The 12,637-nt window shown below is 40.2% G+C and overlaps 1 protein-coding gene across 1 annotated transcript in view; it reads right to left on the bottom strand.

Moving 5' to 3' along the window:
* Positions 1-12,637, bottom strand: part of LOC129427914 (uncharacterized) — a 211,901-nt gene that overhangs the window by 113,841 nt on the left and 85,423 nt on the right. The window lies entirely within an intron of this gene.

Below are 12,637 nucleotides of genomic sequence, written 5' to 3'. Positions count from 1 at the left end.
CAATATACTGGTCACTTATCTTAATCAGTAATGATTTAACACTTTCACTTTAAACCAATCTACTGTAAACTCAATATTGTCTTGCTTTAAGTATCAAAATGACCAATACCACAAACCCAGTGTAATGTAAATATTCAGCATTAATTTGTTTGAACTATTTACTGGAAAAATATAGTATGTACATATATACAGTTCAAATATCAACAGTGCACATTCAAGTTAAACACACTTCAATTCAACAAAATTCAAAGCTAAGCCGGCAAAAATGACTAAATGGCCACTCAATGAAATAAAATAAATGCCCCAACAGTCAGAAGGAAACATGGTGCAGGCCTGACGCGTTGCTTGGGAGCGTGGAGACCTTAAACACAATGGTCACTTCGCGCCGTGGCGCAGAAAAAAAAAACTCACTGCTGTCGTGTTGCTGATAGGCGCGTCGTCACTCACGCGGCGGCAACGCGATGCTCACGATGCGGGTGACTGAAGACGTCGTCCAACAGTAAAGCAATGACTTGTTCTGGAGGTAAGTGTTTCTTCAGACGATGCACAAAAGGGCAACCGAGCGGGCTACTCGCTGGCAAAGTCCTTAGAACTGAATCGTGCTGACTAGTCGTCCACTCTTTTTCCTCGTGGAAAACTCTAACCGAGTTCTTCCAATCAATAACTTTCACACTGTAAACTTAGTAAAATGTCTGTAACTCCTTTTTGTGCAGTCCACAAATACATATACTATCACACGCATTAACTTGGTGTTTTACCAATTTCTAACGTGACAGTCACAGCGTGATTTTCCCTCGTGTCTCTCCATCATGTTCTCTCCTCTCTCCTCCCTTCCTGCCTTTCCGACCTCTCACCCTCACTCCTGATTGGATCATTTTTTTCGTGTAACTAAATTTTACTTAACTCAATTTTTAACATACAAAAACATTATTTAAACAGTTTTAACATCATGACATGTACATTTTAAAGAAAATAAACAAAAATAAAATTATTGATTTTAGAAAATACCCAAAATTCCACCAGGGCTACATCCTCCCCTTTCTAAATGTCTACATGTCCTCATTAGACATAAAACATAATCCCCACATTCAACTATGTAGAGTAATTAACTTTTTTTTTTTTTTTAGAACTATGAACTCCTTATTATGAATTAAGTGGAAACCTAATGTTTCCCTAGTTTAATAATTACTCCTCTATGAACAATGGTAAGTGGTTGCTCACTTGCCTTTCCAGGCTCATCATAGGTAAGTCTCAATACTGGTTTTATTTGTCTTTTCTCAGTTAAATTTGGTCTAGATACTCTATTAACTTTTGTTTTAGAGCTCAGTTTTTCTTTAGGTGCGTGGACAGAATTTCTTCCAGCATCCAGGTCTGTTCCGGAATCATAAAGATCCGACTCTGTCACTGCCTGACCTCCTTCATCACCTTCTATGTTGGACTCTAGCTCTTCAGCTGACAGCACAGGATTTGGTTCTATAGTGTCTTTGGACACTTCTTTCCTCTTTAGTAGACGTTCCACATAATCCTGGTATGGTATACTGGTATGGTCACACTCCACATCAGATGAGGAATCCGTCATCTCTGAGACTTCCTCTCTTTGCCTCAAGATTGATTGTCTTTGTCTTGTTCGAATTGAACGTGTTTTGCGTCTCACAGGGGTTTCTTCACAGGCTTGCTCCACTGGGATCCTGACAGATTGCCCAATAGGTAATATGTGGTCACGATGGATGGTTCTTATTCCGCCTCTGCCTCCTTCAGGTCTCACACGGAATACAGGTAAGTTCGGCATCCTTCCTACCACTACATAGGGTATGGAACTCCATCGACTGTCTAGCTTGTGTTTTCCTCTAAGACCTAGATTCTTCAACAGAACACGGTCTCCTTCCTGTATGTTCTGAAAACTGACCTTTTGATCATAGGCTCTCTTGTTCCGCAAGTGAATCTTGTCAGCAGCTTGACTAGCCAATTGATATGCTCTTTGCAGGTCTTGTTTAAGACTTTTAACGTACTGGAAGTGGTTCCTCTCCTCAGTTCCATCTTTTGACGTTTCAAAGCACAGGTCTACAGGTAGTCTAGCTTCCCTACCGAACATTAAGTAGTAAGGAGAGTATCCTGTTGCATCACTTTTTGTGCTGTTGTAGGCATGCACTAATGAAGCTACATGCTGACTCCAGGATCTCTTCTTCTCTTGGCCTAACGTAGCCAGCATAGACAGAAGCGTGCGGTTGAACCGCTCTGGCTGAGGGTCCCCTTGAGGGTGATACGGGGTTGTTCGTGATTTTCGTATGCCCAAGATGGTCAGCAGTTCTCTTATCAGCCTTGACTCAAAATCTCTTCCCTGATCAGAATGAATCCTTACAGGTAAGCCATAGTGAATGAAGTACTTTTCAACTAAGATCTTAGCTACTGTCGGGGCTTTCTGATTTGTTGCAGGGAAGGCCTGTGCATATCTGGTATAATGATCTGTCACAACCAGGACATTACTAATGCCCCTGGAATCGGGCTCCATTGACAAAAAATCAATACACACAAGGTCCATAGGACCACTGCTGGTGATTTGGTGTAGAGAGGCGGCTTTCTTGGCAGGAGTTTTGCAAGTGATGCACAGTCCAAAATTCCGCACATACTCCTCAGTATCATGAGCCATTTTGGGCCAGTAGAATCTTGCTCTTAGGAGTTGAGTCACCCTCTCCACCCCTAGGTGGCCCATGTCATCATGAAGAGAGCGCAACACTACTTCTCTGAACTCAGCCGGCAGCACAAGCTGTAGTGCCTCCTCTGTATCTTTCTTGCTTACTCTGTACAGAAGTCCATCTCTAATCACAAGTCTGCCAACCTCTCTTTTCATCAGTAGCATCTCTTGGTCTAAATCTTTGTTGCTAGGCCAGACTCCCTGTTTCAATGCCTCCAGCACTTGTCTGATTACAGCATCCCTCTTCTGGGCAGTTATCAAGTCTGCTTTTGATAATTGCTCCAATGAACTGAGGTGTAACTGAGATGGAAAGGCATACACTTTTGGAATACAGGCTGGCGAAGCTCCTAATTGTTCCACATATCTTGGCGACGAGTTTGGATTCACTTCCACTTCCACCCTCTGACATATGGACTTCACTACATTTGGAGACAAGCTATCCCACTCCCCATCTTCAGGCAAGTTGCGAGACAGCAAGTCAGCGTCGATGTTTGCTTTTCCAGGCCTATATTTTACTTCGAAGTCATAAGTGGCCAGGGCTGCAAGCCAACAATGACCCATCGCGTTAAGTTTGGCCGTGGTGAGTACGTAAGTCAACGGGTTATTGTCGGTGCGTACAGTGAACTTGGCTCCATAGAGATAGTCATGAAATTTATCAACGACCGCCCATTTCAGTGCAAGGAACTCTAGCTGATGTACAGGGTACCGCTGTTCAGAGGAGCTCAACTTTCTGCTGGCAAACGCCACGGGTCTTAACCCTTCTGGATGTTCCTGATAAAGTACGGCACCGAGCCCTTTGAAACTTGCATCAGTGTGTAGAATATATGGCTTATTGGCATCAGCAAACGCCAGTACAGGTGCATTGAGCAGACACTGAATGATACGATTGAATGCATCCGTGCAGGACTGATCCCATCGGTCACTGAATGGTTCTGAGTCTTTATAATACATCTGGGTCTTTTCAGTGGATTTCTTCCTTCCATGCTGGGTGGGTGCATAGCCTTTTGTCAGTTCAGTGAGGGGCCTAACAATCACAGAGTAGTTTGCTATAAAGCGTCGATAATACCCACAGAACCCTAGAAAAGACCACAAAGACTTAAGGTCTGTGGGCATAGGCCACCTAGCAACAGCCTCTAGCTTCTCAGGGTCAGTAGCCACCCCATCAGCGGACACTATGTGGCCCACGTACTTAACCCTGGGTTGACAAAATTGACACTTGTCAAGGGAGAGTTTTAGGCCTACCTCTTCAAGCCTATCTAACACTCGCAGGAGGCGTTCTTCATGTTCTTCTAAGGAACGTCCAAAGACTATGAGATCATCCAAATAAACTAATACTTGAAGGAGATTCATATCGCCGACAGCTTTCTCCATTAGTCTTTGGAACGTTGCCGGCGCTCCTGTTATCCCTTGAGGCATTCTTTCAAATTGGAAGAATCCGAGGGGGCAAATGAAGGCGGTTTTTTCTTTGTCCTCCTCCGCCATGGCGATCTGGTAGTAGCCACTACGTAAATCGAGGACAGAAAACCATTTGCTTCCAGTCAAACAATCTAACGCATCGTCTATGTGAGGAGTCGTGTACTGGTCTGGAACTGTATGCCTATTAAGGGTCCTATAGTCAACACACATTCTGATATGCCCAGTCTTCTTTCTGGCTATCACAATCGGTGATGCATACTGGCTCCGTGACTCCTTAATTATACCAGCCTTTAACAACTCTTGCAAGTGTTGACGAACATCGTCAATATCTGCTGGAGCTAAACGTCTTGAGCGTTCTCTGAATGGCTTTGCATCGGTCATTCTGATATGGTGTTCCACATCCTTTGCCAGACCAACATCCCACTCATGCAATGAGAATACATTTGCACGCTCACATAACTTCTGACGGAGTCGTGCTTTCCATTGTGGTGGTATGGGCGAGTCGCCAAACTGGATCAGTTGAGGGTCTAACTCTGTGGGTACAGTGACTGCCTCAGTTTCAACTTTTAGAGATGGAATGACTGGGTCAACGTAACACAGCTGGCCTAGGACAGTTCCAACTGGAATGACGGTGTCTTTCATGGACTCATTCTGGATAAGGACAGTGAGGTGATCATCCACTGCAGTTCCATGCACGACCATAGGCTGCAACAGTACTCCAGATGATAACGGAGCGGTGGGTGATGCCTCAACCATCAACATGTCTTTACCCAGTGGGCTCTTCAACTCCACTTCACAGATGGCACAGCATTCACCACCAGGAGGTAAGGTAAGTGAGCCGGGACCCATCCACTTCACACATGCAACTTCATCCTCTACATTCTCAATGGTAGGTTGGTCGGTGTGAACAATGGAATTCTTTGCCTTTATGCCAAGGGTCTGTGCAATGTCCACTCCTGTGGTCTCCTGGCAGAGCATGGACAGTCTCTGGAACAGGTTGGCATTTGTGCCTAGGATCACAGGGGTCTTTTCAGGACTTTTTGAACTTGGGCAAATCAGAGCAAGGACGGAAAGTGTCTCCTTTGCACCGGTGACCTTCTCTGGAAATTCGATCTCCACTACGACATATCCCAGGTAAGGGTAACTTGTTTCGCTTAAACCCCATATTGCCAACCCTGACACTGGCTGGATTGGGACATCAGGTAAGTGGTGCTTATACCAGGGCTCGAAGATAATTGTGATTTGAGAGCCACTATCCAGAAGTGCATCGCAGCACTGACCATTTATCTTCACTGGGATGACGGAACAAGGCCCAATTAGTCCTGGAGGAATGCCTCTTTCAAGGGTGGTTACTTCACTTTTCTTGGCGGAGCACACTGTGTGAGAACTCTCTGATGCTTGAGAAGATGGATCACCCTGTTTAGCTTTCTTTAGAGCATGTATCAGCTTTCAAATTACTTTTGCTTGATTCTCTGCATTCTGGCATTTGTCAGAGTAATGGCCGTTTTCACCACAACGATAACAAAAGTTCCCTTCAGAATCATTAAATGGTTGTTTTTTATTATCACTAGGGGCTTGTCTTGCTGGCTCTACTCTAAGAACTGAAGTAGGGGATTCAGAGACTTTTAGCTTATGACCTGTCATTTGTTTTTGGAGGTTTTTCACTTGCTTTCTCAAAACAGCTACTTCACTATCACTACCTGTCTCTGGGGTGGTCATTTTTGTCATGGACACAGGTCCTTTGCTATCTGCTACAACCTGGCTAGGCAAAGTACTCATGGCAGTGAACATTGACCTGAGTTCCTGAATTTCGGTTCTCAAACGTTCAACCTCATCCTGTCTATTGTCTGTAGCAGGGCTTGTGTGAATTCGCTGGACAGAGGTGTTCAGTTTTGTCCTTGATGACTCATACTCTTCTTCACTTCTGATCTCACTCAGCAGTTCCAAGAATGATGGAGGGTTTTCCTTCCGTTCCCTGAGTTTGAGCTGGACAAGCATCATATCGGAGTGAATAGCCCCTCTCAGCAGCTGCTCCACTCGAGCACGGTCAGCACTGCCAGCAGGGAGGCCTCCGCGACGAATTACCTTGGTCAACGACAACTCTATACGCCTAAGAAAGTCAGACAACTTTTCCTTTGGCTGCTGCTGTAGCAATCTAAAGGCGAAATATAGGTCTTCGCCTGTCTCCGCAGACCCGAAAGCACTCTCAATAGCTTCTAAGCACAGAGCAGGACTAACCTCTGGATCAGCAGTCCGCACAGCCTTCACAACAGCTAGCGCGGGACCTTTCAGACTTTCCATGATACGTCGTCGTTTCTCCTTAGCGGAACACTCGCTCTCCTCAACCATCAGGCGTGCGTGTTCCAACCAATGCTCAAGGGACTCTTCTCCGACTGGAGTTGGCAAGGTACCTGAGAACACTCTCAGACGACGGTAACTGCTGTTATCACCTGATGGTTTTCCCATCTTAGTCAACAAATCACCAACCGCTCGAATAATAGACTCTGCCGAGCCACTCTCTGGAAGTTCTTCCACTGGGCTTGAAGAATCAGGGCTTTCAGATGCAATAATAATCGTCCATTTTTTCATTTTGCCCTCTGGCAACAGTTCAGGGGGGACTTTGGTGGGGTCCACTGTCTCTTTACACTCGCATAGCACCCGGTGGGTCTCCAGCTTCAGACTAACTGTCCTTCCTCTCACTCGAACTCGCCCTAAGGCTTTGATAGTGCCGAGGGCTTCTTCAATCTGTGCATTCGCCACGTCTTCTGGAATAAGTACCATGAGGGAATGGGCATCATCTAACTCTTCTCTTCTGCACCAGTCTTTGAGCTCTTTAACTAAGTCTGCAGTGCTACACTTAGTCTCCATTTTCTTTTAGATTTTTAGCTTAAACTATTTGACTTACTTTTCTTAAAGAAGCTAATAACAAATTACAAGCTAATTTTCAACAGACATTAACTTAAATTAGCATTTTTTTAGCTTCTCAGTACCCCAAGACTTAATTCCTTTATGCAACTAGCAACTTTTTAACAACTACCACAATTCACGTCAAATTACAAACTAGTTAATTGCATTAATTAACCCAATCCCGGACTAGCCCCCATTTATGTAGCGCCCCCTAGCGTGTCTAGCTATTAATGTGGAGTGCGCTCCCCGAATTCCTGTTTATTGAAAAGAAAATCCTTCTCTTAGTTAATTAATGCACTAAATGTAATTTCAAAATGATAACCTATTTGTAACCTTTTCCCTAATTTCAGTGTTTATTGTAGGACAGGTGGACAAGTTTTGTTTTTGGAGCTGGACCATAAAACAATAAAAAACACATTCTGTGTCTATTTTTGAGAGAACTGTTGTCTCTCTCCACAGGGGTCACAGATACCCAGGAACTGATCTGTATTTCACCCCCTCTCTCTTCTCCTTTAAGGTTTTGGTTACTGGAAATACACTAAACACATGTAACATTGGATATATCATATGTTGTGATGCTACAAAGGTTTCATCTTCATGTTTGGTGTTGTTTTAAAGGTCATGGTGCGATGGTTAAAAAGGTCTAATTTCTATAATGCTAAGAGAAAGTATATCAAAGTTTAAAACTTAAGACATAATCTGTACTTCTGTGATGGGTGTCAACTCATGAGGAGATCTAGATTACAGATGGTTAACAGTCCCATTTGGTGCTCCTTCAGGTCACGAGAACCGACCAACCAAATCCTGTTTTGAGATTTTATTATTCTTTGTCTCATTCTGTGTATATAAGGTGGCTTGGCAAGAGACTCTGGGAAGTATTCTTTAGCAAGAATCTTCCCCACACTTTGGGTGTGTGTATTCAGACATTATGGAAGTATTCTTTAGTAAGAAACTTCCCCACACTTTGTGTGTGTGTATTCAAACATTATGGGAGAAATCTTTAACAGAATCTTCTTACACCATTTTGGGTATATTATATTCATGATGGAAGTACTCTGTAGCCAGAGTGTCTATTGCCAGGTATGACTTTGTAACTTTTGCAACTGTTGATCATTTTAATTAATTGGAATTGAATCAAATTCTGTATGATATTGTTTAATTTATGTTTGAAGCTGAAACCTGCCTGGTATAATAAATTGTTACATTTGATTCATCTGAATTCTTCAGGAATTGTATTGATTTATTTTAATTCTTTCAGAAATTATTATTTCCAGTAGATTAGAAGGAGTCTGATATTACCGCAAAATAAGTATGTCATGATATGTACACACTGGTGTTTTGATGTTGGATGGAGCAGGTAGCACATTCACCAGGACTCTCAGATTTATGTCTATCACCTGCCTTAGCAAGTTGCATGATCGTGACTAAAGTAACTATTTTTATGATCGGAGCAAGCATGGGGCGGCCAGACATAAAAATATTAGTTTACCCGGCAACCTCTGACTAAGATCAGAATTGGCAATTTTGTGTCCGTGAGATGTACGCAAACGGCCGGCGTATATCCTGTGCGATATCGGGTCCCTAATGAACGAATAATTAAGACTATGGGAATATATAAATAATCAAACATCTAAAAATAGGAGGTTTAAACGTCTACTTTTCTGTGTGCAGCTGTGTTGGTAAGTTGATTTTATTTGCCTATTAGAAATGCTGAGGGTGAGCATAAACGCACCCGTATGTTGTAGAATGGGACGGTAAACTCCCATTGAAAGTCCGGAGAAATCCGGTTAGGCATGAAAATTAGAATAACAACACAGCTGTCAGAGAAATAATAACATTGCGGATAGGGAAATAATATATTTCCTCGCGCTTCGATTCAAACATCATCTCCTGTGTTTACACTCAGTAGGAGTGAATATTACATGGACTAATGACTAAATGTTATCGTGGTACATTACGCAAAGTCGTAAATTTGAGTCTAAAAGTGGAAACATCGCCGTGGCGATTATCTATTTGCTTCGTGGAACGATCTCGCAATTATATCGGAAAACCATAAAGTATTAGAATATCCGTGATTAATAAAAATCCAGTCGGATGACAAAACTCCGTACCCAAGTCAATGCGTCCATGTATGTAAACAAACCTGCGCAAAACAGGCGATATTAACTCTGTTAATGGAAATACACAGCATGACAACAGCAGTGTAGATGAGAATAAATTCCATTTGTTAGCAAATTAAAGATCTTTTGTTGGTTAAAGCACAAAAGATAAATTTAAAATGGATTAACATCTTCCAAATTTTATTCTGGTTCTCAAATAAGGGTTAACATTGAATTAATACAGTAATAACTACATTTAAACTCCCTGTATGAGATTTTATGTTGTTCACAGCACATGTGCAACATTGAAAGGAACAAACTCCTTCAGAGCAAGAATTAATTTAATTAAAGGGATGGTGTTTAAACTACAGTGTAAGTTAAGGTGTTTGCATATGAGAAGTGAATTTCAGGTTTACATGATTGATATGACAAGAGCAAATGTTCGTATTAATCTTTATAGGATCATTTAAATGCAGTAAACTACCGTTTACATACTATACATGATGAGTTAAGGAGATAATTGTAATTATGGAGAAATGAAGGAGAGATGGAAGTGTAAATGATTGAAGGCAGCATTGTTGGGGTTAGAGGTAAAGTGCATGCAGAGTGGAACTAAATGTTGGATATTAAGCAAATAGGGAGATAAGTGTAGATAAAATGGAACTAGGAAGTTTTGTTACAATTCCTTAATTAATGCAGAATTTCTCATTGTGTAAATAAGGTAAATTGAGCTAAAGCTTTGACTTATGCACAGCAAGATAATGATGAAACTGCTAAAATGATCAATAAAACACATGTGATCTTATCTGACTGAGAAAGTTTCACCACTGAGACCCTCTCAGAAAAGATCTGCTGTTTCTCCTTGTTTCAAGGTAAATATTTTAGCTTGGTTGTAACAAATAACATACATCATTATTTTCTGTGAATCAATCAAAGTGATGTAAGGCAATGATTAACAACATGATATACAGTACAGCGGTGTTAAAAGTTCTAGGCTTAGTCCTTTCTTTATGAGGTTATGGGAATTGTCAAATAAACAATTTAGTCCAGTTGTCTAGAGATTGTTGAAGCTGAGTCTTTGTTTCTCTATGAGATTGTGGTAATTGTTAAAGAGCAATTTGTTGTCTAATTGTCTAAAGATTGTGAAAGTCATAAAAATAGAGCTTATAGCTGAGTCCTGACATCACAGCAGGAATATAGAATTCCTGTTTAAAGTGAATCAGTGGGAGCTAGTAAAAGTGTTTTTAGAATTCTGTATGTCTTCAGGCTAAAAGTTTATGACTTTAAAACCTATAACAAAAATTGTGCCTTACGTCCTATTCATTGATTACTTTTCATATCCAAATAGAATAACATCTAAATAAGACTTAATGAGACCTCAGCTAAAAACATGCGAAAATTGTGCCCAATTCCAGAGGGTCACAAAAAACCCCAGATGAGCAATGAGTTAAGCCCTGTACGTGCTGCGGTGCATTGCATCCTAAAAACAACAAAGAGTTGTTGCTGTTAGTAAACCTGTTAATGCAGCTGCTACTGCAGGGTCAATTCACAGAAATGTGCTCTCAATTTTGCAAAAGTACCATCATTCTAGAAGCCCTTGAGACCAGTTATAACATTTATTTTAATTAATATTATTTTTAATATAATGTAATTTATATTATAATTACATTATAATATATATTATATTATAATGGCCAGACAGGCCTAATATGGTGAAAAATGATGCATTACATGCATTTCAAAATTACATGATTAAAACCCACAAAAAGGCCTAGGGAATATTTAGATTTAGATTTATTTGGTCCACTATCTCGTGCCAAAACGGGGGTATGTGTATGTTTTTGCTTGTGGTTCGTTTTGTTGTTTGTTTGTTGTTTGTTTGTTGTTGTTTATTGTTGTTTGTTTGTTGTTGTTTGGTTTTGTTTTTTGCTTTGCAGGAACACTGATAATATCATGGCACAAGATAGCAAACCAAACAACTCTTTTATAAGTTTGAAACATCAATTTAAACTGAATCTGATCAGTCAATGTACTTTTATAGTTGGTTAAAACTGTGGGAAATGTTAAATCATCAGAAATTACAGTCCTACAGTTCACAGAGATTGAAAAGTTTAATAGTGTGTACCATAAACAGACATCACAGCAGTTAAACATATGAGCTGACGGTACTGAGGACAACTCAGAGTAAAGCCATTTAAGTTTAAGATTAAAATTAAAGTTAATCCAAAAATTTCCCCAGCAAAACTGGGACTTCTTATGCTCATAGTTTAAATGCAAATGCAGTTTATGGTGTTATACACACTTAGACTGAAACAACATAGTCAAATATAACAGAAAATTCCCAACTTAATCTGGCCTCTGAAATTAATTTGCAGAAAGTAATGATACAAATCTTCTTATCAAGAAGAATTTACACCCTAATGCATTGCTGTCATTGACAGCTGTGTGGTAGTGACATCATTTTAAACTTAAGATGATGCCATGTTTTAATGCAAATTGCCCAAAATTTTAGAAATTAATGTTTCTTTGTCTGTTATCTTAACTTTTTTCCTTTCAGGTGGATTACTATGACTCCTTAAGAGTCCTGACACTAGAGACGTGTCTGAGCCCAAATACAGGCACAAACCTAAAATGCAGGAGGTGGGTGTGATAATGCTTTGAGGGGTCATACACATCTCACAGTAATAAACTACTATATTCATTATATGACCTCCCGATGTAGCATCGGAACTAAAATTTTGCAACACAGATTACTTTAGGTTAGAATCCACCCACTTCCAGGCATGAACATGTAATGCACATATTTTCACCATTGCAACAACATAACACTGCGACCTGGTATAAGTTTTAAAACTATCCAGGCTTAAACCATCACACATATGTATGATAAATGACTTAGAATCCAAACTCTAGAGTTTGTCATACATGCAAACCCATTTAGCATCTCACACATAGGAGAGAAAATTAAAGGTCAACTTATGATTTTAATTTCATGGTAAACTATTGGGTCAATTTTCTCTTGAACTACATGAAACATTTCAGTGTGCATGGAACATATGTATGGTTATAGTCACACATCAATTGTTTTGTCTCTGATTGTACAAATACAGGTAAAATAAGAACTATTAATTGATTACATAAGACCTACTTCAGATTAAAATAAGTAAGTGAAGAATGAAATGGCTAGCATGGCTGCAGACATGTCTAAAAATTTCAAACTTTACAAAATGGTTATATTTGAAGTGCTGGCACTTCTACTGATCAATCACATAAATCAGACTCCTTACCATTGAATGTGACTAAACCAACATATATGTACAGAATTATTTGACAACATGCAAATAATTATTGACAATGGATAAATAAGAAATTCAGAAATTATTTGATTTAAGTTTAAGTTGTCTGGGTATGTTTTAAGTTACTTCATTGAAATCTTGATTTAAGTTTAAGTTGTCCAGGTATGTTTTAAGTACTTAATTGAATTCTTAGATATACATGGTTAACTTGCATTTCAAGGTTTTGA

The sequence above is a fragment of the Misgurnus anguillicaudatus genome, chromosome 14, assembly GCF_027580225.2.
Source record: "Misgurnus anguillicaudatus chromosome 14, ASM2758022v2, whole genome shotgun sequence".
Taxonomy (NCBI): Eukaryota; Metazoa; Chordata; class Actinopteri; order Cypriniformes; family Cobitidae; genus Misgurnus; species Misgurnus anguillicaudatus.
The sequence above is the reverse complement of the archived record's forward strand: the minus strand, read 5'-3'. Positions and strand labels throughout refer to the sequence as shown.